Genomic DNA, 27,007 nt, shown 5'->3' with positions numbered 1-27,007 from the left:
TGTCGTTTTTCGTTACAAGGTAATTGCTAAAAAAAAAAAAAAAAAATACATTTTAATTGAGAAAGGAGACACCTGTTCCAAAAGGAGAGGCAAAATAAAATTAACCTTCAACAACTCCCCAGTCCCCCTGCCCCAGAAATGCCCACAGCTCCCTCCTGGAGCTCAAGACAAGGAATGAGTCTTAGGTGAGTCTATTTCTCCCTCTGGATCCCACTGACACCAGCTACAAGCCACCATTTGCTCATTCACTCCACAAATATTTATTGAAAGGCTTCTGTGCAAGACAAAACAGGGCAGAAATTTCTGCAGTCATCAGCGTATACTCAAGAAAACTGCACATCGTATTAACAGTGATGCTATTGGGAAAACGGAGCAGACGGAGGAAACCAGTGGGTAGACTTAACAGAAAGCTGCACATTTAAAGAGAAGCAAAACCATCAGGTGTTTCATTTCCCTCAATAACCTTAGGTTCTTCATGCTTTAACTTTGAAAAGCTTGTAAAATCAACCACCAAATGAAACTGCAGAAAACACCCAGGACAGGTAAATTATTGTGTCATTTGCTCTGGCAGACACAAAGGGGGGGGGGGGTTACCTAGCCACAAGGTGTTTGCAGTCAAGAGGTACTCAAGTAACACAGAAGAACCACAAGGCCCAGATTTAACCACTCACTCTGAGCAATGGCAAAAGGCAGCCCATGCAGATACCAACAGCTGACTTATTACGGCCTTTTAGGCGTGTGCCCAGAGAAGGCAATGGCAACCCACTCCGGTACTCTTGCCTGGAAAATCCCATGGACGGAGGAGCCTGGTGGGCTGCAGTCCATGGGGTCACTAAGAGTTGGACATGACTGAGCAGCTTCACTTTCACTTTTCACTTTCCTGCATTGGAGAAGGAAATGGCAACCCACTCCAGTGTTCTTGCCTGGAGAATCCCAGGGACGGGGGAGCCTGGTGGGCTGCCGTCTATGGGGTCGCACAGAGTCGGACACGACTGAAGCGACTTAGCAGCAGCAGGTGTGTGCCCCAAGCCCTCAGTCCCTTTCACTGTGTATTGAGTAAGGAGTGAGTTCACGGCACTAACAGTGGAGGGATCCATCAAATCCAGAGGAAACCACAAGCCTGCCTCCCTGGGTCCCCAAACTGGGTCCCTGTGGCCAGTCTTGTGAGACTTGACTCTACAAGTCCAAGGCTAGAAGCACACAGGGTCTGCCTCTCAATGGGGTGGGGAACTGTGGCAGTGTTGGGACCACGCCCCATCCTTAGCCTCTGTCTTCTCTTTCTCCTGCCCAACCGCCCATCATACAAAGGCCCTCCTTCCACAGCTCTGAATTGGGGCATTATGCTAATCTCCTGGGGAGTCTTGGATCCCAGCACTCAAGCTGCACCCTAAACCAGCTGAATCAATATTTCCAGGGATGAGCCTAGGCATCTGTAACCATTAAAGCTTCCCAGATGACCCTAATACACAGGGGAAACCTAGAACACTCTCTCCCCCTCACCAGGCTGGCATCCATCCCTGACCATCTGGGCTCCTCCACCATTTCAACTTAAGGTTTCAGCTACGCCCCTCAGCTCCACATTATCCCACTGTGGTCCAGTAGGAAGGATTCATCAGAACCTTCCAGGTGGCCTGTGTGTAGCAACTCTATTATCCAAGCAAAGCTGGGACACACGATCTGGCAAAAATACCCCTGTACTCTTTTTGCAAGGCAAGTAAATTAGAGCACAGTTTGGCGTTCTAATCCTGGTCTGGACACACACAAGCTCCATGTGACCTTGGCCAAGAAAATGAAGCCCACAGCGTATCAGTGTGTTCCTCTGTAAATCAGGCACTGTGATACCAACCTCACTGGGGCTGATAGGAAGACACAATGAGAATCATTAATCAAGTGTCTGACATATAGCAGTTGCCTCCCTCCCTCAAATGGCAGGGGCTTTTACTAATTTATTTTAAGAGAACCAGTCTAATAAGCATGATATACCAACACAGAATATCTGGGACAGCTGCAAAGTTTATGGGGACAATGAATGAGGCAGAATATCTGAAATTAGAGCCACCTTAGAAAAATCTGATTACCTGATTTTCTGTAATGAGCATTGTGACCGAGAGGTAAGACATGGGTTTATGCCTGAGTGGATGGAGAGAACAGCTCACTTGCACAGAAGTGGGTGGAGGTGGTATCCTGGGTCTCAGAACTCAGTCATTGCATTAAAACCCACTGTTCTCAAAATCTTGTAATATTGGAAAAAGAATCTGAAAAAAAATACATATAGAGACATAGATAAACTGTTTATAGCACAGTGATCTAAACCTGAAATTGTGCTACAAACCTGAAATAACACAACACTGTAAATCAACTATACTTTAATAAAAACAACAGACAACAAAACCTACTGTTCTTCCTTAAGGGATGGGACACACCCCTTAAGGCAGAAACCATAAGGGAGGAGGAAGGAACCGGAAGGATGAAGTGGCCCTAACAATGAATTATTTGAACATATGCAGAAAAGAGAAAAACAGGCTATCCACAGACTTCCAGTGCACAATAAGGGATGAGAGAGGTCTGAGGCTGTCTGGGGCAGAAAGTGAGGATGGAAGAGATTCAGAGAAGCCTCCAATGAGGCTCTGTGTTAGCTATTGGTGTGTAACAAATTACCACAAAGTTGGTGGCTTGAAATAGCACTTTATCTCACAGTTTTTGTGACTGACCAGTCTGGCCATGGCTTAGCTGGGTCTTCAGCAGGAGAGAGACTCACAAGGCTATAATCAAGGGGTCCCCAGGTGGAGGCTCTGGGTGGATGGGGAGAATCCACCTGTAAGCTCGGGTGTTGGCGGAATTCACTTCCGTGTATCCATAGGACCGAGGAGGTCTTACATTCTTGCTGGCAGCCGACTGGATGTCACCCTCAGCTCCTAGAAGCCACCTACAGTTCCTTGCCATGTGGGTTTCTCCAATAGCACTGAGCCAGCAAGGAGAGCCGCTACAGCAAAGTCAGTCAGTAAATGCAGTCATAGGAGTCACATCCCATCACCTTTGCTGTATCCCGTTGGTGAGGCGAGTCCTGATCACTCACACCCAAGTGGATGTGATTACCCAAGGGCATGAACGTCAGGACATGGGGATACAGTGATCACACAAAGGCATGAACATCAAGATGTGGGGACACGGTGATCACAGAAAGACATGAACATCAAGACGTGGGGATACAGTGATCACACAAAGGCATGAACATCAGGACATGGGGATACAGGGAATCGGCCTCTTTTTAAATATATAGCCGTATTCACCATTTTTAAGTGCATAGTTCAGTGGCATTAAGTCCATTCACACTGTTGTGTAACCATCACCACCATCCATCTCCAGAGTTTTCATCTTCTCGAAGGGAACCTCTGCACCCAGACGCACTAACGGCCCTGGAAACCTCCGCTCTACTTTCCTGTCTCCACGAATCTGACTACTTGAGGTATCTAAGTGGAATCATATTATCTGTGCTTTGTGACTGGCTTATTTCACATAGCATGATACCTTCAAGGTTCATCCAGGATGGTTCATGTGTCAGAAAATCCTTCTTTTTAAGGCCGAGTAATTGGTGGCTCAGTCGGCAAAGAATCTGCCTGCAGCGCAGGAGACCAGGTTCCACCCTGGGTTGGGAAGATCCTCTGGAGGAGGGCACAGAATCCCACTTCAGTTTTCTTGCCTGGGAAATCCCATGGACAGAGAAGCCTGGTGGGCTACAGTCCACAGGGTCACAAGAGAGTCAGGCATGACTTAGGCACTTAACCATGAACCACAATCACCAACATTCATTGTATGGCTATAACTGTACTGTGTTTTTCCATTCATCTGTCAATGGACATCTGGGTTGCTTTTGGCTATCGTGAGAAACACTAGTGTAAGCCTGGGTGTTCAGATATTCATTCAAGTCTCTACTTTTGATTCTCAGGGATATATATCCAGAATTAGAATTGCTGGATCACATGGTACTATGAACACTGTTGAGGCTCCACCTACCTCTATTGGAACAGAGTGGCTTGGGAACCTGTTAAGATTTATAGGAGCAAAGAGTAAGTTAAAAAAAAGTGCCCAAGTAGCCAAGAGCAGTGTAACACAGCCACACCACCTGTCCCTCAATGGTGCCTTGTGATGTTGTACAAATATAACCGTGTTTGCAGGGACCCACCTACAGAGGCCCAGGGACACTGCCCACCCCCAGTACCCACCCTTGCTCCTGACTTTTGCTATTATTCTGCACTTGAAAGGAGTCTTTTTGGGTTCCGCTGTCTGAGTTTTCTTACTTGCTCTCTCCTGGTACTCAGACAAGCCGCAGCGAAAGCAGTAGTCTTAGCAATAGCAGCACTCTAGGGCCCGAGTGTGGATACACCACATCAGAGCCCCCTCCCTGCCCAGCAGACCTGACAGCTGAATTCCAGCAGAGGTTCTCAAGGGAGCAAACAGGGATCAGAAAAGACTTGGAGCTTCTTTTCCTGCCGTCTCCCTAGACTGCTGCATCGTGGAGTTCTCTGCCCACACCTTCGCAGGTTGTAGGCAGTCCTCCAGTCCTCTTACATGCTTCCTGGAGTCTTCCAGCTCCTGTCCCCCAAAACCTGGGAAGAAGCTGAAATGAAACCTGAGGCTGACTCAGTCACCGCTGCTGAAGGGGACACCCCCATTTCTGCAAAACAGCTGGCCACCGTGACCCGACTAGCACAGCCTTCAGATCAAGCCCATTGTTTTGAAAAGCCTCCCGCGTCTACTCCTCCATTCTCATTTTCGCTTAGCCCCAAAGCTGTAAGCGGTACACTCTCACTGGTGGTTCAGGAAAACAAAGTCCCGGAGATCTACGATCACAGCAGAATAAGGGGTTCCCTCCTGCTGTCCCCAAGTAGCACCAGATGAGAGAGGGAGGCAGGGGGCCTGGACAGCTGCCGAGCCAGTCTGGCTCTGGGGCAGGAGTTGGGATGGGTGGCCTGACGGGACAACGCCAAGGGCAGCAGAGAAGCCCTCATCTCCCTCTATCCCATCTCAGCCAGTGAAGGTGAAATCGGAGAGGGAATGCCAATGAGGCCGCCGGATCCCCAGACAGCCAAAATGTGGCGCTTTATTACGGAGTCTAAGTGACTACAAACAGGCCATTATCAAATCTCTTCAGTGACAAAGCTCTGTGTTGAAGGGGACAAATAAAAATAAGTACATTAAGCACACTAAATCACAGGGACCTGTCACTGAGAACCATTATCCCTGGGGGATTACGGGACTGCTTCCCTCCCCTCCTTTCGGCTCTTGGATCCCGGTTTCCCCATCATTGTTTTAATATTGCAGCCATTACTCTCCATGCCACGAAGAGCCTGCTGTTTCTCTGTAGTTCTGGGTGGCAAGGGCATAATTTGTTTTATGATTTGCTTGGGAGAGTAGCTGTTTTATATTCATCTTTAAAAGATACATTCGATAATTGTAGCAATGAGACCCCTGCTTTAAAAAAGAAAAAAAAGAAAAGACCCAGCCCTGGCATTCCTTCAGCCATCAATATGGCCATGGCTGTGGCAACTCCAAAGATACCCAACTATTTCCAGGAGGGCTGTGTTGTTTCTGTGGGGACCCACCTGCCCCCAAAACAGCCCGAGTCATGTTTAAAGAGCCACCAAATCATGCGGCAGGCAGCCTGCGCTGGAAGGAGACTGTAAGAGGTTGGAACCCAGGGGGCCTGGGTTTTACCATTAAGTTGGTGTGACCTTGGGCAAGTCCTTAGGCCTCCTGGGTGGAAGCGTTCCATCTGCCCAAACAATACAGTTTGTCCACAGCCTCTTTGGAGCTGGAAGGTTTCTGCATTTCTCTAAGACGCAGAGAGTGCAAAGAGCTTTAAGCCAGATAATAGTAGCTTCTATTTCCGCCTTTCTCTCAATAAGATCATTACAAGATTCATCTTAAGATAAAACCAACACATATCCAACTGTCTGAGACATCCTCCCCCATGTAGAAACCTTCTTCCCTCCTGTTCCCTCACCCCTTGAGTTGCCTTTCAAGATAGCACAACCTAAATACTGTAAACAAGTCCTCTCGCAGAGTTATCCATCAGGAAGTGGATGGAAGGCTGGATACCCAAGGACAGAATGTGCTGAGCCAGATGCCCAAAGAGGGAGACCAGCATGCACTCTTCCCCATCAGAAGCAAGCAGGACAGCAAATCCCTTAGGGTCTCCTGGAGGATGGCTGTGGACGCCTGTGTGCGGCAGAGAGACACTAAGAGTCCTTTCTGGCGTTTCTGTCTCAATTCTGTTTAGTCGCTCAGTCGTGTCCGACTCTTTGCGACTCCATGGACCGTAGCCTGCCAGGCTCCTCTGCCCATGGGATTCTCCAGGCAAGAATACTGGACTGGGTTGTCATTCCCTTCTCCAGGAGACATTCCCCAGCCAGGGATCAAACCTGGGTCTCCTGCACTGCAGCTGGATTCTTCACCCTCTGAGCTACCAGGGAAGCCCCATGTCCATTACCACGTGGAAATCATGCCATGAAAAGACCACTTCTCATGTTGTCATGCTTCCAAGCGCCTTGCTGTGGGAGGCTGTCGTATAACAAAATTGATCCCAGAACTTCATCACCCATCCGAGAGGCAGCAACATAAAACCCGCCTGATGGTGCCCAACTCTCAAAATACTCTATAAAGAGCTCAAAGGCAAAAAATAAGTTACAAGCTCCCACGTTAGATTTGGAGCTGGGTTTTACGGATCATCAAAGCCCACTGAGTGGCCTCTGGGGAGCAGAATAAAGAGGATTCTTTCTAACCAGGTGATGCCTCTGGCTTTGCAGAATTTGGTGTAACAACCCAATAAATACCAAGTGGAGTTAGATATATGGTAGCTTTTAGCTGAGAATGCAGGGGGCAGGGGACAGAGGAGGTAGGTTTGCCTGCAAAGAGGATGGAAATCTGGGAGATAAACACACCTGGTCACAAGGAACCAGGCCACCAGGGTGAGCGCTCCACGCAGCCATGGCCCTTGCTCTCCTCCCCACTGCAGAGCCCAGCTCAGTGCCTGACACGTACAGATAACCGAAGACAGTGTGTTCACTGAATGAGTGAGTGAAGAAACGAAATGGAGCCAAGTGGCCCCCAGGACCTGTAGCCCCTTCGAAAAAAACACCGGGATCCAGCTAATGGGAAGAGAGCTAAAACTAACCAATAAAGTGAGATTTCTGCAGACCTTTGAGCATTTCAAAGAAAACACCTATATGTACAGATATTCAGACAGCAATACATGCCTGTGCCTTATGTAAAAGGCAATTAGACACACCAAATCCTTTAAATGTCAGTGTGAGGGCTTTAAGGGTTGCTTTTGGCCTGTTTGTTGGGTCGCTTTTTCCTTATCACTGCAAGTTACCAGCAGCAGGCAAAAGAGAAACGTATTCTGAAAACATGCTTAGCCTCTGCCCCAGTGAACCTCTTATGAATACCAAAACACAACTCTTGAAAAGAAACCAATAAAACTACTACACATTCCCATGCTCTCCATGAAAGATTCAGGAGTTGGGACAGATATCTCGGGGTTTACAGACAAACAGTCCTGCGAGGCAGCAGTGAGTGGATGACAAGTAAGGACGAAGCAGCCAACGCAACTGTCAGAAAGTCTATACGGGGCCACAGTCCGACCCTCGGGATGGCACGTCCCCTGCCAGTCTTGCCAGTTTGCAAGTTGCTCCAAGTTTCCACTGAGCACACAGCCCGGGTCAAACATTCACAGCACCCCTGAAGGACTTACCATAGAAAAACTGCACAGAATGGAAGTCATGAGCATCAGATCCGAACACTCACTAGATACCACACAGCAGTAACAAGAGCCATCTAGCGTCCCATGGGGCGTTCTGCCATCACCCAGGGGTTGCATATCCTAGGGTGCTTTCTCTTGTGACTGTGCTTGAACCTTAGGCTGAAGGTGTACCTCGTCTCCTAGAGGAGGAAAAATAAAGCTTGCGGAGTTATGAGTTGAACGGAGTTATGAGTCAAACTGTGTTTCCCCAAGAAAGATACCACCAGGGCCTCTGAGAGTGACTGTATTTGGAAAGAAGGTCTTTACAGAGGATTGAAGTTAAAATGAAGTCACTGAGCTGAGCCCTAATCCAGAATGACTGCATGGGTGCTCAGTTGCTCAGTCATGTCTGAGTCCTTGCAACCCCATGGACTATAGCCCGCCAGGCTCCTCTGTCCATGGGATTTTTCCAGGTAAGAATACTAGAGTAGGTGGCCATTTCTTCCTCCAGGGGATCTTGCGGATCCAGGGATAGAACCTGCATCTCCTGTGTCTCCTGCTTTGCAGGCAGATTCTTTACTACGAAGCCACCAAGTATAATCAGCGTCCTTTTAAAGGGGGAGATCTGAACACGGGGACTCACACACAGGGAAAACGATGTGGAAACACACCGTGAGAACATTGTCATGTGACCTGAGTGATGCATCTCAAAGCCCAGGATTGCCAAGGACTGTCAGCAAACACCAGAAGTTAGAAGAGGCAAGAAAGGATTATCCCCCCAAGCCAACACAGAGACGGTGGGCCTGCTGACACCTGGGGACAGCTTGATTTTGGATTCTAGCCTTCAGAACTGTGAAACCTTACACTTGTGTTATTCTAAGCCCCTGAGTTTGTGGTACTTTGTTACAGCAGTCATACATAGTCCATACAATGTAGGAAAGTGCCTCATCCAAGATGAGCCATCGAATAACACTGTGTTCAGTCAAAACTTCTTGCTCCGGGGTCCTGTTCCCTCCAAGACTGGGATTTACTCTCAATGAGTCAATCTCCAAATCAGTCACCACCATCCACACCGGCATATGAAGGGGTGATGCTATGTGGATGGGTTTTTCAAAACTTTATCCTCCTCCCGGGTAACACATGCGCACTTCAAACACATCTTGTAGCAAACTGCTTTGCAAAGCATTGAAGCTTTGGAATTTCTGGATTGTAGGCAAGCTAAATTCAGGTGGGGGATTTTTTGGTTTCTGACATGAAAAGATTACCATTTTGACAAGCTGCTACCTACTCTCCACATCCTTTTGCCTGTGATGTTCCATGACAAACATCGACAGACCAGACAATGAACACACAAGCCATATTAAAACAATAATTAACGCCGGGAAGAGAACAGTGACAACTGCTTAGCAGAAGAGAATAACGGACCGGTTTGTCATCTGCGGCATTTAAAGAGGCTGAGCCCTGAGTGTGAATGGAAAGCGATTTCTGATGCAATAACGGTCCTTCGGGGACTTGGGTCAAAGTGACTCATTAAACCCCTTGTGTACAAACTTTGCTCCCTAAGACATAAAAAGCAGGATGACAGGATTCTCTCTAACACACACCAGCTCTGGCACAAGGAGAGCTCCCCGCCAGATCAGGGAAGTTGTGACGACAATAACAGTGGCAGCCCTGAGCTTAAGGATGAGAAAGGTCCAGATTCTCACTCTCTGACCCCAAGCAACTTCGACAAACTCACAACCAGTTGTCATCTCTACTCTGTCTTCTCTCTGATCCTATTCAAAGGAAACTATACTCAAATAGCAAACTGTGTCAGATTTAAAATTGTTAGCTTGCATTTGCACAGGTGAACCTGTCACTAATTTGGATTTTTTAAAAGGTGTGTGCATTCATTTTTCAAAATATAAGCCACGCACAGAGTTAAAATAACACGTATGTTGTGGACTGAATGGAATCCCCCACAAATTCACATGCTGAAACCTTAACACCCAGGACCTCAGAATGTGACTGCATTTTGAGAAAAGGTCTTTAAAGAGAGGATGATGGTTAAATGAGGTCATGGGCCCTAGCCCAGTAAGACTATCTGTTAGATATACACATAGGGAACACCATGTGAAGACACAGGGAGAAGTTGGCTGTCTCGTAACCGAGGAGAGGGGCCTCGGGACAAACAATGTGGCCGACAACTTGATCTGGGGACTTCTAGCCTCTTGAGCTGTGAGAAAGCAAAATTCTTTTGTTTAGGCCACCCAGTCTCTGGTACTTTGCTATGGCGCCTAGCAAACTAACACAGATGGAGTTCCATGATTTTTAATTTTTTTTTTAATTGCATAACTAATGGCTTAAAAAAAAAATCACAAAATACATTAAGTCAAGGATTTTTGGCACTGCCTTAAAAGTCTTGAGATTACCAATGCAGGGAACAGACGGTATCACTAATGTCATTTTGTCGATGGGCAGATGGGTGTCACAACAGTACAAGTGTTGGCTGGTAACGCGTGGAAGGGAAGATGCATGCCCAGGAGAGTGAAAGGGTTTTAGAGAAGACACCTGTAGTTCACTTGATCTTCAAGGTCTTTGGGTTAATATTCCTACGAACATGTTGGGGTTTTCTGTTTGCTCAGCTTCTCCTTCAGAACCACCTTGTCTCCTCTCTCCAAGCAATTCAAATAGGAAGGATCCCATCTCTCCCAATCAGGTTCAAGGATGTGATCTTGGCCCTTCCAATCAGCTCACAGTGAAGACTTCCATCACATCTGTTGGGAAAAGATGCTCTCTTCTGTGATGCTGAGATGGATAGGATATAAGCCTGGGGTTCCTGAGGACCATCCCTGCCATCCCATGGGGACATTCTGCCTGGGAATGATGCCAGCAAAGAAGAGAGCAGAGTCAAGAGACAGAGCAAGGACCTGACGATGAAGTTTGAGGACCTGGATCCAGCACTACCTGAAGGTGCCTTTTAGAATCTAGTTACTGAAGCAGACAAAGTCCATTTCTCTTTCTTTAACATCAGTGTGAATAGGGTTTCTATCACTGATGCCTGAAACAGTCCTGGCTGCGTCACTAACCACTCTGGTATACAAGATCACACGTCTAGTTACATACTTAAAAGTTTCATAAAAATTCAAAGTATGATTACATTTTACTGAAATTCTGTATAATTTGAAGGGTGCTTAATCAGGATGAGATGGTTAGCACCACTGACCTAAAGGGCATGAATCTGAGCAAACTTCAGGAGACAGTAAAGGACAGGGGAGTCTGGACTGCTGCAGTCCGTGGGGTCGCAAAGAGTCAGACATGACTGAAACAACAACATAATCAGGAGTAAAGTGAAGGAGCACGGTGCTCAGTCACTCAGTCTTGTCTGACTCTTTGCAACCTCACGGACTGCAGCCCGCCAGGCTCCTCTGTCCATGCGGATTCTCCAGGTAAGAATACTAGAGTGGGTTGCCATGCCCTCCCCCAGGGAATCTTTCTAATCCAGGGATCGAACTCAGGTCTCTCGCATTGCAGGCAGATTCTTTACCATCTAAGCCACCAGGGAAGCCCAAGAATACTGGAGTGGGTAGCCTATCCCTTCTCCAGGGGATCTTCCCGACCCAGGAATCGAACCCCAGGATCTCCTGCATTCCAAGCAAATTCTTTACCAGCTGAGCTACCTGTGAAGACACTGATGTTGCTAAAATTCTATGAGGGAAAAAAAACAAAAAAACACACTAGTGTTTAAGGATCTGTGGCAGAAAACAACTTTAGAACTGTCCCCTATGAACTGCAGTATCTTAGGAAGAAGTATAGTACAGTGATCTTCAAGCTTTTTTTGAATTCTGAGATTTGAAAACCTTGCCTATTTTTAGGCTACTGTCTAATGTTTTCATTATAAACTGAGTACCTTCTAAGAACAGAATTTTGAGCATATGGTAAACACAAACATTTTAAAATAAAACTTTCACATCATATTTTTAAATGGAATCTAAATCTGATACCTATCATTTTTAAAGATTTAAAAGCAAGTTATTTTTTAAGATCTGAAAATTCTGTAGCATTCCTTAGTATAAGAAAGGGACCCAAATGCCTTGTTTTTAGCACCAAGTTTAAACAGGTAAAAAAAGGAGGAAGAGGCAGCCTTGCAGAAGTGCCTTGCTTATTTAGAAGGTTCCCACACACCAATTTCAAACAGTTCCTTTGTTCAGTGCCCCTTAAGGACTTTGTACTCAGAGCAACGTACGTCAGTAAGATTAGTGCTGGACAAGAGATGTGGCTTTATAAAATGGAGACAAAGGACTATGAAAGGCGAGGTGGAAATGGTGGTGTCAGTCCAATCAATTTCAAGAAAGCGTCCACATGAGGTCAAAATTCTGGATACTGACTCCCCTTAAAACTACCCACACCTGTCATACTCCATGAAAGGCTTCATGTATCCCCAGGGGTCTGTATAATTCAGTGTCAAGATACCTGGGCTAGTGGGTCATGGACCAGTGATTACAAGGGAACTGTTCTAGAGCCAGAACTGAGTTCCCATCTCCGGCTTTATCACACGGACAAATAACCTCTGGGCACCTCAGTTTCCTCATCTGTAATACGAACCTGTATGGCTCGGAGGGTTATAAGGTCTCAAGGTCCCATGCATGTCAAGCACATCTCAGAACTGAATAAGAACCATCTGATAAATGGGAGCTGTCATGGTGATCGCCTGTTATCATGTTACTGTTATTTTAAATACCGCTCAAGACAACTTCCTTAAGAGTGCCTTCCTATACGCTTTATTGGCTCTCATCCACTTTACCTGTTGGAGCCCAAACCCCCAGTGAGAGTCAGTAGCAAGATGGACCAAAAGCTCCTGAAAAAATGGCCTCGAGTGACTACTGGGCAAGTGTTTGCCTTCACCTTTGGACATCGGCAGATTTTCTGAGACCTCCGGACAGGCTGAACAGAGAAAGTCAGTAGCCCCTCTCCTCATCCCTAGGAACTGTTTCTTCTCCCATTTCACCAAGTACAACCACCAGAAGGGGGAGAGGTGGGGGAGACACAACGGAGAGACTCTAAATAAAAACAACAATTACAACAGCTAATGTGTATAGAGTGCTTTCTGTGTACCAGTTGCTGTCCTGAGCATTACACACGCATTAACAGATTTAATGAGCTCAAAAATGCCATTTCAACAGGAGTCATGGATAAACCCGAGCAGAAGGAAAAGGAAATTGGCACAAAGAACGAGAGAGAGAAAGCATCCCCGGGTGTGCATGAGGTCAGATCACCGCTGGAAAAGCAGCAGGACTTCCCAAACCATGTAACCAGAGCCCACGCCACATGCAGGTTCATAAAATGTGGTGCCTGGATCACACGGCCCGTCTGATAAGCCCAGGGTTCGTCTATCACTCCTCCGTAATTTGCTGAGCAAACCTATGCAGGCAGCACCAATGCCTGGCTGACAAGGGCAGTGCAATAAAAACCCAAATGGACCTCACAAATACTAGAGGCAATAATAAATATTCCAACATAAACACGTGCTTATCCAGTGAAGAGTCTTTAGGCGCTGGGCTTCTGCACAAATTCAGCCAACCCTCCCCAGCCACTCCCCTTCACTGTCTGATAATTTCTCAATCAATTACAATCGCAATTCTGCAACTGGTTCTCTAGGCATGTGAAATGGTATTAAGCCTAGTAAACGGAAAACGCGATCCAAGCCTCTGTGAGCATCGAGGGACTGACACCGTGGCCAGAAAAAAGGAAACACTTGAGGGTAAGGCCTTCAATCAAACACTTGAAGAAAAGGTGTGTTTTGGATTGCCTGACGATGACTCCATCAGGGCTTAAAAAGCCTAAGAGGAGAGGAATGAGGAGGCTGAAGATCTGAGAAAATGGAAAAAGCAGAAAAATGTAGCAGGGAAACAGCAGGAAAAGCAGTAAGTAGAAGAGGGATGGGGATGAGAGTGGCGGCAACAGTCGTGGAGATTACATAGACCAAGGGCCTTCCAGCCCTCCCGCCCCCTTGTTACTGGTGTAAAGGCTGGTGTGAAGACACGTCTAACCTGGAGAAATGGTAAGGCACACCCCCCTTCCACCTCCACCTCCTTCACCCCCATCTCTTCCTCCACCTCCACCACATTCCTTGAAGGCATCAAGGGACCCCAGGGATGACCCACCAGCAAGTGGTCACTGGCAAAGGAGTATACCTTCTTTAGATTTGAGAATCCCCTTACAGGACAGGAGAATAGTCAAGGTTCAGCTAGAAAGTGTTCCATTATGCCTAGACAGCAAATTCAATGAAATCCAAAATCACCACCACCACCATCCACCACTCACTGGGTAGAAAACATGGTCCTGGCACACGGTCCAACCAGAGCTGTGAGAAGCTGTCTGTACTGAAGCGCTCCCACACTCGGGCGGGCCAGCCAGCTGGAGGCACCGGGACCATGGCACAGAACGCACAGCAGGAGAAGCCAGTGCAAAGACAGATGCAATTCAGCGCCCAGCGTCAAGAGACGCTTGAAGGAAAGACTGCCTGACCTGGGTTTTGAAGGAAAAATAGAAGTATCCCAAGCAGATAAAGAGGGGAAAGAGCTTATCAGGCAGAAGGAGAGGGAGATGCCCAGTTTGGTAGGTTTGAGGGCAAGTAGACAGTGAGGGCTTCCCAGGTGGCACTAGGGGTCAAGAACCTGTCTGCCAATGCAGGAGACATAAAGAGACACGGGTTTGATCCCTAAGTCGGGAAGATCCCCTGGAGTAGGGGATGCCAAGCCACTCTAGTAGTCATGCCTGGAAAATCCCATGGACAGAGGAGCCTGGCGGGCTACAGCCCATAGGGTCACAAAGAGTCAGACACGACTGAAGTGACTTAACACACACACACCAAACAGTAAGAAAGAAAAATAATAAGCTAGGGACTGGGGCGATGGTAGAAGGGGGAGATGAGACTGCAGAGAAAGGCAGGGGCCAGTTCACAACAAGCTTTGTGCGTCCTGATAAGAAAGCTGGATGTTTTCCAGTGGCTGAGAGTGAGTCAGTGAGGATAAATACATAGAACATTCTAGAAAAGCCCTCATTCTTTTTAAAGATTCAAAATAAAGACTCTCTGTAAGGCATTGGACTATCCTATTTGAAAAATTCTGTTACCCATCATGGCTAATTGCACAATTCTGAAAAGTGTGTGATCTCTCACAGCGGGGTCCTCCTCGGCAGAGACACACCACCAGGCACACAGAGCACGACCCAGCTTCACTTTCAAGCTGGACCCGGAGCCCAGATGTCAGAGTTCCAATTATTTCACACTCATCCCTCCAGAGTTGCTTTAGGAACCACTCACAAGGAAAAGAAAAATTTTCTACATTCCCCCTCTCGTCGGGAGTCATCCAAGACTAGGAAAAAGGTTATTCTATCATCAAGGGCTCATTTGAACAAGCCCCCAATAAGACAGGGTCCAAGAGTTCATTTTTACCCCAAACCCATCCTCACGCCCAGCCCAGACAAGGGAGAAAGTACCACTAAGAACTGCTGCTACTGCCACAGACTTCATTCCAAGGAGACTACTTTCCAGTGGGCAATGAAAATCATCTCGGACTTCAATGAGTGGGACCGGAGGAAAATTCCGACACATCCCTCTGTTTCCATCCACCTGGACTGGTTCTAACCCAGTGGCCTTTAGAACTTCAAATCCGAACTAGTACAAAAGCCTAGGTAACCTCCCAGCTGCCATCTCTCCCCACTCCAGTCTGGCCGCAATACTGCCAAAGGGTTCAGCTTCCTAAAACAGAGCTTTGCATACATACACCATCTTCCCAATCAGAAGCCTTCCAAAAGCCCACAGCCTCAGTCTAGCTTGCCAATTTCATCTCCAGTTCCTCACTAATGGAAACCCAAGCTGACTTACTTCACAACCCCAGAATGTCTATGTGTGCATTCATCAGCCTAAGCCGGCCCCTCTACCTCGGTTTAATCCTTCCATTCAAATTTTAATTATCCTGTGTCCAAGGACCCAAGTCAAATCCTACCTTAGTTGAGTTGAAACAGCTAAAGTAAACTCTGACTTCTGATTTCCCATCAACTTTCGGCCCCAATAATCCACCACGTTTCCCTGCACTGCCACATTGCCGCTGCTGCTGCTCGGAACGGTTCATTTGCATCTTCTGTGGTTAACTTCTCACACATGTTTTTTTCCCCAATCACTCCAACTATGTTGCCTGAGGGCAAGGACAGAAGGCTTTCAATGTAATTTAATAAATGTTTCTTGAAGGATTCCTAAGTGCTAGGAGAGGAGCCGGATGAGTGTAAGCCAGTCTCAGTGCTTCAAAGCACTGACACAGAAGGAAGAAAATAAGAAAAGCAGACAGATATTGACAATGCCAAGGAGAAGAGGACAAGCACATTTTGGGGGGTTTTAGGTGATGCCCCCTCTCACTCTGTCCTTTCAGCTCCTAGTCACTAAGACCCAGATAGAAACTCTCTCCTTCTCTGACTCCCTCCAGCAAAATGCTACCCAAGACCCCATGCCCACTGCCCTCCATCCACGCCTTCATCACATCGACCGCCCTCACCAAGACAAGGCTATTAGAGGATGCAAGCAGGTGAGCCCATTTCCATGTTCCTAATGTCGAACAGAGACCTCACAGAGCAGGAGTTTCGTGAATGGTGGCTGATGAATGAACACTAGCTAAGGAGATGCTGATCGATGACCTCAAGGAGACAGAAAGTGTACAGGGCCTGTGGGTAGGAAGGAGAAATTCTGATTAGAAGCCAGGTCAGTATGGAGACAGCAGACAGAGGAGTTGGGACAGCTGTGAGTTGGATCCTGGCTCCATGGTCTGTGACTGTGTGATCTGGGCAAACCTCAGCTTCCACAACGGGAAAATGGGAGAGTAAGACCACTCACCTCATAGGGTTATCGTTAAGGATGAAGTGACATAAAATGAACAAATGGAAGAGCGGCTGGCACAAAAGCAGCACACAAGAAATAGACTGGAGCTGAATGTGCTGGAGGAAAGGGCAGAGGGCAGACACCCAGAAGGTAGGGGATATGAAGAGGGAGAGCCTCAGACTGCACAAGATGGTCAGGAAGCCAGGGTCCTCTCCTGCCTCCCCTCTGGACCATTCTCTTGACCTCCCCAGCCTTAGTTTCCGGACTGGGAAATGAAGGTCAAGTGGTTCAAGGGTCAGCTGCAGCCCCGGCGGTGTCTCAACATCACAGCTCAGATGTGCACCGAGAAGGAATCCGTGAGTACTTACAAGGTACTGCCAAGCCTGGGCAGGAAGGAACTATGCCAACAGAGAAGGCGGAGAAGATACCAAGATGGTAAAGAAAGTCCTTCCTACTGGACGCTGAGCACCTGAGTACCCGCTCTGTTCACTCAGGTCCATTTCACCCTCCAAATGCGGGAGCCCTGGCCGCATCCACATCTAAGTCCCTCCACATTCATCGACAGGAAGGTCATCATCCACCATCCGTCCGAAGGTGTGCTATATTTAAGATGCTTTTCAAGGCAACCTGACCTGCATGTGTGAATCAGCATCAGAGCCTGTCCACTCCTCCCAGGCCAGAGAAGTCACAGTCCCTAGAAACTCAGAGGAAAGGAGACCCACGCCGCATTCCAGAATCCTATTTCCCCTGCCTTTTTACAAAGTCGTCAGTGTCTGAACCACAACAATGAACTCCTAAGAGAATTCATTTTGCTGATCTGAAATGTCCCTCACATTTTTAAGATAACAGCTTTCGACAGAGACCTCAAGGAGTGCATGTCTGTGAGTCCACCAGTATCCACTCAGCTCTCTCTCCCCATCACCTCTGCTCTGAAGCTGGAAGCACAACTCAGACAACAAATCACTCTGTATGGACACAACTGTTTATTCACTGCAGACCCACTAAGTGACCAGCGCCACGCCTGCAGGCGAGAGAAGCCCCGCCCTGGGAATCACTCAGCCTGTCTTGGCTCCTCAGGCAGCCACGAAATACCATTCCCTTCCCGGAGGAGAGCTGGCATCAATCAAGGAGGCTGATACACAAATAGTGTTGGCAGATTAAAGATCTATGCAACTGTTCTGGAAACAAAAGCCAGGAGGGGATGGTTCCCAGTTAGCCACAAAAATGTTAACCTCAATAACAAACATGTGTCTAACGCACCAAGGCAGTCCCTTACCACAGAGTAACACTGAAGAGTCCATGATTCGCTACTGAATTTAAATTAAAAAAAAAAAAAAGAGTAAGAATGGCATCCCCACATGACTAAGTTCTGTTGTAAATCCCCCTAAATTCTCATGCTACCACATAGAGCTGGAAAGATCAGCGAAAGTCCTTTCTTCCCAACTGGCCTGGGGATGTCAAAATAAAGGGCTCTGTTAAGAGCAGGCCCCATCCAGTAGCCCAGGTTCCATCTCCATCTGCATTTGCTGCCCATCCAAAGCGTGGTCCCATAATGTGACACAAGAAGCTAAAAGTATGGATGAAGCTGCACATCCCATTCTCACCCCAGCCTGTGATTATCTACCACTCCAGGTTGCCCAAAATTACCTCTGGAGCCTTAAGTGCCTTCCATTTTCTTTCATTCCTAGAACCAATTCTTTTTTGGAAACTTTCACAAGAGATAAAGGAAAAAAAAATAAAAACCAAAAGCCCTAGATATTTCAGGGCAGGGAAAAAGCAGCCAGCGAGTGAGCACGATTTCGATTTTTTTTGTAAATGTCTCATGCATATCGCCTCGACTGTATACTTCGGTGGAACAAAATTAATTCCACGTCTCTCCAACTAGGAAAATGCAGAAGCCTATGGAAACTCTAACCCAATTTACTTTTTAAACCACTTCTGTTCCTAGTATGTCCTAAGACATAGAACATGAGAGTGGTTGAGGAACTCATGCAGATGGATATTTATGAAGTTATGACTGAAATTGCCAGGAGGAATGGTGGTTACATTGATAAAGTGGCCCCAGTACGTAGGCAAGCAAAGTAACAATATGCAGTCAGTGGCAGGAGAAGCTGGTGTTATTTGTTAGAATACTGAAGTAGGTGTTTTGTTTTGTTTGTGAGTTAACTAATAATCACCAAAGGTTATACCCATACAATACTGAGAAATAGGGAACAAAATACAATTATCAGAGGACACTTGCTCTACAATACTGTGTTGGCCTCTGCCACACATCAACATGAATCAGCCACAGGTATACGTGCAGGTCCCCTCCCCCGGAGCCCCCCTCCCCATCCCCACCCCCATTCCACCCCTCTAGGTCGTTACAGAATGAGTTGAGCTCCCTGCGCTGTGCTTAGACACTCAGACATGTCCAGCTCTTTGCGACCCCATGGACTGTCACCGGTCAGGCTCCTCTGTACACGGGGATTCTCCAGGCAAGAATACTGGAGTGGGATGACACGCCCCCCCTCCAGGGTGTCTTCCCAACCCAGGGATGGAACCCAGGTCTCCCACACTGCAGGTGGCTTCTTCACCACCTGAGCCACAAGGGAAGCCCTGAGTCCCCTGTGTTATATAGCACATTCCCACTGGCTATCTATGTTACAAATGGTAATGGATGTGTTACCATGCTATCCTCTCAATTCGTCCCATTCTCTTCTTCCCCCACTGTGCCCACAAGTCTGTTCTCTATGTCTGCATCTCCACTGCTGCCCTGCACATGGGTTCATCAGTACCATCTTTCTAGATTCCATATGCATGCACTAATATACAATACCTGTCTTTCTGATTTACTTTACTTTGTATAATAGGCTCTAGGTTCATGTACCTCATTAGGACTGACTTGAAAATGTTTTTTATAGCTGAGTAATATTTCGTTGTAAATGTGTACCACAATTTCTGTATCCATTCATCTGTCGATGGACGTGTCCTAGCTATTGTAAAAAGTGCTACAATGAACATTGGGATACATGTATCTCTTTCAATTAATGGTTTTCTCAGGGTATATGCCCAGTAATGGGATTGCTGGGTCATATGATAGTTCTATTCCTTGAAAAGTTTATATTTGAAAAATCCTTGGTTTTCCTATAACAGGCAAGGCTCTCAAAAGCGTCCATCATGATTGTGTTACTCAAATAACTTGAAATACAATAAAGGAACTATTAAAAAGAGGTTTGCTATGAATCCTTTTTGTAAAATAAAAATACTTTTGTACTCCAATTACTTCCTTTGAATTATCTGCTTCTAAAAATCAGATTTATAAGCCAAATTCTCCTAAAACAAGGCATTCCTATGCTTAGCTACAATTACAAAATCAACAGTTAAAGAGTGAAAAATTCTCCCAATTCTCCTAAAAACAGGCGATTCCTACACTTAGCTTCAATATTGAAATAATAATGCCACAAACCTTATATTTACAATTGCACTTACTTCTAATCTCCCCTTTCCAATAAGCACAGCCCTTTCTACCCAAGGGAGCATCAGAACCAGAGTGGTGAGGAAGCTTCTTTCTAGCAACACAAATTTGGAGGCTTAAAGTTTAGTTGGTTTGCAATTTTCCTGACTTCTACTTCGACACAACTGCTTTACTGCATTTGTTTTTCCTCCCAAAATTCCTCCCTTCACACTCACCCTACAGTTCCCCTACAAAGTAACCTCCCAGGCGAAATGAGAAGGTTCTCCTTTTCATGTTAGAGTCCAGGCTTTGCAAAATGCCACAGGGTCAACTCAGCTTTTATCTACTTAATTTGGAAACAATTACAATTTTCAGCATCGCTTTTTATCACAAAGTGCATCATCCTCATGTAGTTCTCAGAGAATAGATAACACTTCCAAACCCACTGGTTTCCGTAATATAGAAAAACTTAGCAAGCAAGCCCAGCTGCATATCAATGGCCTAACATATCAGAGAAATTCTAATGCAGTCTACAATTCTATGGAATCTACAACCAACACAGCAAAGGTTTTGTGGTTCTTTTCTTCATCACTGTATGCTTGTAGTGATTTGATAATTCATCGTAGGGTACACCTTTGAACTGGTCAGGTCTCTTTTCATTTTAGAGCTAGAAAGCTAGAAAACCTAAGGAATCTGAGCTTTGCCACTAACTTAGACGAACCCTTTCTCTGGCCTCTGCATTCCTAGTTACAAGACAAAAAACTCACGGAAGTATGGAGACAGCACCCAAAGCCGCCCGGAGAAGTCAATACACAGTCTAAGGTCACACAGTAAGGCAGCATTAGTTCACTCAGTCGTGTCTGACTCTTTGCGATCCCATGGACTGCAGCACACCAGGCCTCCCTGGTGCATCACCAACTCCCAGAGCTTGCTCAAATTCAAGTCCATCGAGTAGGTGATGCCATCCAACCATCTTCACCTCTGTCAACCCCCTCTCCTCCTGCCCTCAATCTTTCCCAGCATCAGGGTCTTTTCCAATGAGTCACTTCTTCACATCACGTGACCAAAGTACTGAAGCTTCAACTTCGGCATCAGTCCTTCCAATGAATATTCAGGACTGATTTCCTTTAGGATTGACTGGTTTGATCTCCTTGCAGTCCAAGGGACTCTCAAGAGTCTTCTCCAACACCACAGTTTAGAAGCATCAATTCTTCAGCGCTCAGCTTTCTTTATAGTCCAACTCTCACGTCCATACATGACCACTGGAAAAACCAAAGCTTTGACTAGACGGACCTTTGTCGGCAAAGTAATGTCTCTGCTTTTTGATATGTTGTCTAGGTTCATCACAGCCTTTCTTCGAAGGAGCAAGCATCCTTTAATTTCATGACTGCAGTCACTATCTGCAGTGATTTTGGAACCCACGAAAATAAAATCTCTCACTGTTTCCATTGTTTTCCCATCTATTTGCCATGAAGTGCAAATCAGCATAAGTTGAAGCAAGATGTGAACCCAGATCTCCAGATTTTACCTAAACTACGCTGCCTCCCAGTCAACTCAACTGATCTCAGGGAAGGATGACAGAGACACAGACAGAGACAGAGAGAGAGAGACTTCTACCTTCACTTTCATCCTGGCTACTGTTTTGGGAAAACTAAATATATTTGACCCTGGGGATCGCTGCTGCAACTGTGGTTTTCCATTCTCTCTAATGTCCTCTGGCCAGTGTGTGTGTGCCAAGTCGCTTCAGTCACATCCAACTCTTTGCGACCCCATGGACTGTAGCTGACCAGGCTCCTCTATCCATGGGATTCTCCAGGCAAGAATCCTGGAGTGGGCTGCCATGTCCTTCTCCAGGGGATCTTCCCGACCTAAGGATCAAACCCACATTTCTTATGTCTCCTGCATTGGCAGGAGGGTTCTTTACCACTAGTGCCATCTAGGAAGACGGATGCCTCTGTTCCTCGCTTCAGGTTTTTCATCCCACAAAACAGTCATAGGCACATACACGCCCATCCTCAAGACTACAAAACTCTTCTTTTTCCAACAGCAAAGAAAGTTGAGGCCAGAACTGAGATGATTCGAACACAAGAAGCTTTCTGAGTGTTAAATGCAGCCACAACTCTACCCAGAAGCAAATCTGACAAAATGGAATTCGCGCTCATAGGGAAGAATCTGTCCCCCTCGCTGTATCATTTGTCAAGTAACACCATCATTTCTCCCACTGCTGCATAATCACCTAATGAAAGCCGCAGATGTAATTCATGTACACAGGAGGACAGACTTATGGTTGATAAGGGACCTTTTCTTTATTTGTATTGCTAATAGTTTTTTTTTTTTTTTTTTAAGAACAGGCAAAATGCTATATGTAGGATAAAGAACAAAAAAAGAAACTGTCCTTTTCTGCTTTTAATAACAATGTGGGATAATCAACTGGTACTCTTGGACCTTATCCAGCAATCATTCTTGCCACAGCTTGAATACACAGAGCATGAAACCAGGAATCCTGTTAAATTATTTCCCTGCTAAGTAACACCAAGCTTTCCTCTTCCAGAACATCCTATCTTCCAGCCACACCACTGACTGTTCTCCATTCACACTACATATTTTAAGGTTTCCATGCTGTTCTTTCTGCCTGGGATTCTGTCCCATTCTGCTATCCTGGCAAACTCAAGCTCATTCTTCGAACAAATCTGTACTCTAGAATACCTCATTGTAATGGTTCAATGTCTGCCTGCCCCCAGAAGACAATAAACTAATTGTGGACCCTCGGTAGCCTCCACACAGAGCATGGCATCTGTCACATGACAGATGTTCTGTTATCATCTGCTGAGTTAAAAGAAGAAAAGCCTCCTGGAATACATTCAAGAAGATCCCCTGGAGAAGGGAATGGCTACCCACTCCAGTATTCTTGAGTGGAGAATTCCATGGATAGAGGAGCCTGGCAGGCTACAGCCCATGGGGTCGCAAGGAGTTGGACACAACTTGGTGACTTTCACTTCCAAGCCTTAGCTTTCCTGGCTGCTGCCTCCTGCTCTCCGAATGGCAGCAGGGTCAGGGAGGAACAGAGGACTTGAATGCCTCTCACTGTCAGATGCTGTGGGGCAGCGGTTCAAAGCCTCATCAAGACTAGCAGATCCTGGGAGCTGGCTGAATCACCAAGGGTGCCAAGGGCCGGGGGTGAGGGCATGACCTGGAGTTCTTAGTCCCCTGAGACTTACATCCCTGACCCTGTGTGCACCCACTCTGAGAAGCTCTGGCTGCAAACACACCTTCACCTTATTCTTGGACCCTAAAGGAGGCCCAAATCATGTGTCAATTTCTTACTCAACCTCTGCCACGTGGATTCCTTGAAAGTCACAAGACTTCGTTCATGCCTTAAGATCACAGGACACACCTTCCCCAAGACCAGTTTTCACTAGCTGACTCTCAATGGAAAATTTAAAAGTATTTTCCTGTTCTAATCTCTTACCCCCTGGCTATACTGTGCTTAGGAGAATCAATCTACAAAGCCTTTGATAGCAGAAATACAGTTTTATGCTGACCATTTCCCCTAGGTCCCATCAGTAGCTCTCCTCAAACTACTTAAATATGCACTCTACATATGGGTAAAGGATCACAACTACAACCTACTAGACTCCAAAATTCTGGGAAACGACTCCAGCAGCTTCACAGACCCAAAGGCTGAGTCTGATTCTTGATGCTGTGCTGGGTCTTTAAGAATCCAGTAACTCCTAAATCTTGGCAACATCTGCCTCTCTTTGTGCCAGTATTCCGAGCTGGGCAGTCTCTTCTTGGACTCTTTCTCCAACCTTTCCTGTCTGCCCATCTCTGGAGTCAGTTTTGATAAGACTTGGCCACGATGGGTAAGCCTGAGCCAGGCAGCTTTGTTCTTCAGCTGAAATAGAATTATCTTCCATTTCTGCTGCATAACACCTAGACACTAATGATTTAATACTGTTAAAAGTGCACAGAACCTGGGATGAGCGTGCAACCACGCTGCCAACCGTTATGTTACATCTGTATAAATACAAGGCATGTACTTTTACGGGAATAACAGTGAGAAACTTTAAGCTTAAAGGAGGCAATTTAGACACCAACGAGAATGAAGGTGGCATGTTTTCATGAAGACAGCAGAAGATGTACAGCTCAAAAAACCAAAAGCGGGAGTTAAGATCACAAACCCCCAGGGAAATGAGACCATCCATCTAATGCCCAAGGAGAGAGTTTGCAGGAGGTTCTGTCTCCCCAAAACTTATAGCCCTCACGTACTTAGATTATCACTGAGTCTTTTCAGAGTCTCACACAGTACTTTGCAGATCACCTGTCATTGCCCAAATGACACTTTAGATGTAAGCAGGCCTACTGCTTAAGCATTCAGAATCCACTCATTAGTGCAAGCATGTACTGGGTACCAAAAACTTGGATTCCTGAGCTTTCAAGATAAACCACAGCCTTCTGTAACACAGGTCCTGGTGTTTTCTTCATCAGTGATGGAATAGAAAACTAGTCCCCCCTAGTGTCCTGCCACCGTACGGAGCGGAAGGATGGAGGCACTCCTGCATCAACTTTCAAGCACGACTCAGGATCCCAGAACCACAGGAAACCTTCGCTTCCTTCCCAAGAGGTGGAAGCACTCCTGGGACCTGCAATGATATGGAAAAACCTTGCATTTCATTCCTGAGGCCCTTCTAAGCTATGTTTTAAAAAGGCAAAGGAATCTGCATTATCCCATGTCAAAAAGTTAACCCCCAACCCAGCACACTTCACTCAGTGTTAGCCATACTTGCTAGCAACCTCCACTTATCCCAGAGCAATACCATCTTTTCTTTAAAAACCTCTCTATCCCACTAGGGAGATTTATTTTCTTTCCCTACCATTCTCAAAAACCCACTAAGAGCTAAACCTGGACAATTTTGCCTCTCTGTTTCAATTAGTTTTCTTCCCGGGATGGAATTAACAGGGCCAGGCTCGATAAATGTGTGTTCTCCGCAAGCAATTTTCACTAAAGTGTAAAGTACTCTTGAAAAATAAAGGTACACTAAGAGACGTGTGAAACCTTCAAGCCAGTTTTGTTTTTTTTAATCCTCAGCAAGGACTCTCCATGCCCGCGAGTAATTCATTCATGTCACCCATTTGTGAGGGATGAGAGAAGAAACCTCCACGTGTTCCTGTCCCAATTTAGAATCTTCCTTTATCTTAAGTCTATCAAAGCTGACTCCTGAGGTGGGAAGGAGGCAGGAGAGGTGAGGAGGAAAATTAACCTGATGTGACTGCCGGCAGGGAGTGAATAAGCACTTTGGGTTTTCACCTGTGTCGAAAAGGGTTGGCACCTGCCTTTAGCGAAGAGGAATGCCCACCTGGTGCCCCTTCCCCCGTCCCACTCCCACCCAAGAAGGAAGCTGGCACCAGAGCCCACTCTGGGGGCACTTACATAAGACCCTGGGGATCATTTTAACGGACTGAGTGACAAAATTCAGATTCAGAAATGGGCAAAAACCTGCTCAACTGAGGTACATCAGTTCAGGGACAAAAAAAAAAAAAAAATCCATCCCCATTAACAGGGTCACCCGGGGGGACATATTCAGGGCAGGAGAGACAATCTGCTCCCTCCTAGGTGACCCATTTAAAATCAGATCGTTCCAAGGGAAGCTCACAGGTTCAGTAAATTTCACACAGGCAAGGGTAGGCTTGCGGGGACTGAGGTTCCTTAAGAGGAAAATTTCAAAGAAGGTGCTAAGGCAGCAAAACAACTTAAGAATGCACAAACTTTGGAGTCATTCCATCCTTCAGAAACAATGACTTTCACAAGACGGGATCGCTACCCAGAGACCACCCCTCACAAGCAGGTTTGTCTAACAGGGGTGATACTGATGCTACCATTGTCACCCAAACCGCTCTGTCCAATCGAGGGACTCGCGGTCTGTGGCTCTCACCCCAAATCGGCCTCGACTCTGCAACATGGAGCAAAGAAAAGTTCTTCACAGCATCACGCCTGGAAAGGCAGGTGGGGATCGCCCAAAGGGACAGCTTCAAATACAGCAGGTTCCCCTAAAGCACAGATGCTCACAGCTAACAAGCAGCATGGGGGAGGGGGAGGGGACAACACCTCCCGGTGTTAACGGGAAATTCCTCCTTGCTCCCAGTTAGCAGCCCGAGAGCCTAGGAGCAGGGCAGGCCCGGGGATGAGTCCTAGAGGACTCCAGAAACTCGGCGACTTCTCACTCCAGCCTCTCCAGGGCTCTGGGCCCAGGCGGCAGAGGGTGTTCCCTCCCTCCCTCCCTCTTCTCCAGCATCCTGAGCAGAGGGAGTACCAGCCACAGGTCGGGAGAACTCGTCCGGCGCCGCTCACCAGGGAGCCCCCGCGCTGGCTCTCTCGCACCCCCGGGGTTCCTACCTTGGCCGTGACTGCCGCTGGGCAGAGGGAGACAGCGGAAGAGCCGTGTGGCTCGGCGGCGCCGCCGCCTACGAGGCGCAGGGGTTCCGGGTCGGGGTCTCAGCAGGCGCTGCCCGAGTCCGAGCGGCGGTGCCAAGCGCAGACTTCGGGGCAGCCCCCGCCTCGGAAGGCGGCGGGGAGGGTCCGGGCCGCCCGAGCTGAGCACCGTTTCTTCTTCCTCTCCCTTGGACACTGCTGCCTGGAGCTGCTCCCTGCCCCCCGGACTCTTCCGAGCCGGGGGCGCCCCGCATGGGATGGGGCCTGGGTCTGCCTCGGGCTGGGTCCGGGGAGGTGGCGCTGGGGAGAGACGCGGGGCGGCCGCCGGGGCCGGCTCCACCTCCCGCGCTCCCCGGAGCCGCTTCGCCCCTTCAGGGCAGGGCCTGCCCGCTCCCAGCCCGGCCGGGCGAGCGCAACCGCGCCCCCAGCTTCGGGCGCCCGGGCTCCCGCGCGGCGGCGGAGCGGCGGCAGTCCGGCCGGGCCGGGCACCGAGAGCGCGGCGGCGAGGGGGGCTGCAACCGGCCGCGGCGCCCCCTCCCCCCGGGCCTG

At 47.4% G+C, this 27,007-nt stretch overlaps 1 protein-coding gene and 1 long non-coding RNA gene across 2 annotated transcripts in view; one reads left to right on the top strand and one right to left on the bottom strand.

The window, feature by feature from the left end:
• Positions 1 to 26,544, bottom strand: part of LARGE1 (LARGE xylosyl- and glucuronyltransferase 1) — a 591,484-nt gene extending 564,940 nt beyond the window's left edge. The window contains exon 1 of the mRNA XM_043880667.1: positions 26,423 to 26,544. The gene's annotated coding sequence lies outside the window, so the exon portion shown is untranslated. The remainder of the gene's footprint in view (positions 1 to 26,422) is intronic.
• On the top strand, positions 505 to 12,396 carry LOC122679878. Its single transcript, XR_006336566.1, has 3 exons — positions 505 to 630; positions 5,413 to 5,417; positions 12,385 to 12,396. It is a non-coding gene; the product is annotated as an uncharacterized LOC122679878 (long non-coding RNA).
• Positions 26,545 to 27,007: the final 463 nt, after the last annotated feature.

Source organism: Cervus elaphus, chromosome 22 (assembly GCF_910594005.1).
Source record: "Cervus elaphus chromosome 22, mCerEla1.1, whole genome shotgun sequence".
Classification (NCBI taxonomy): Eukaryota; Metazoa; Chordata; class Mammalia; order Artiodactyla; family Cervidae; genus Cervus; species Cervus elaphus.
This window is presented reverse-complemented; position numbering and strand designations above follow the sequence as displayed.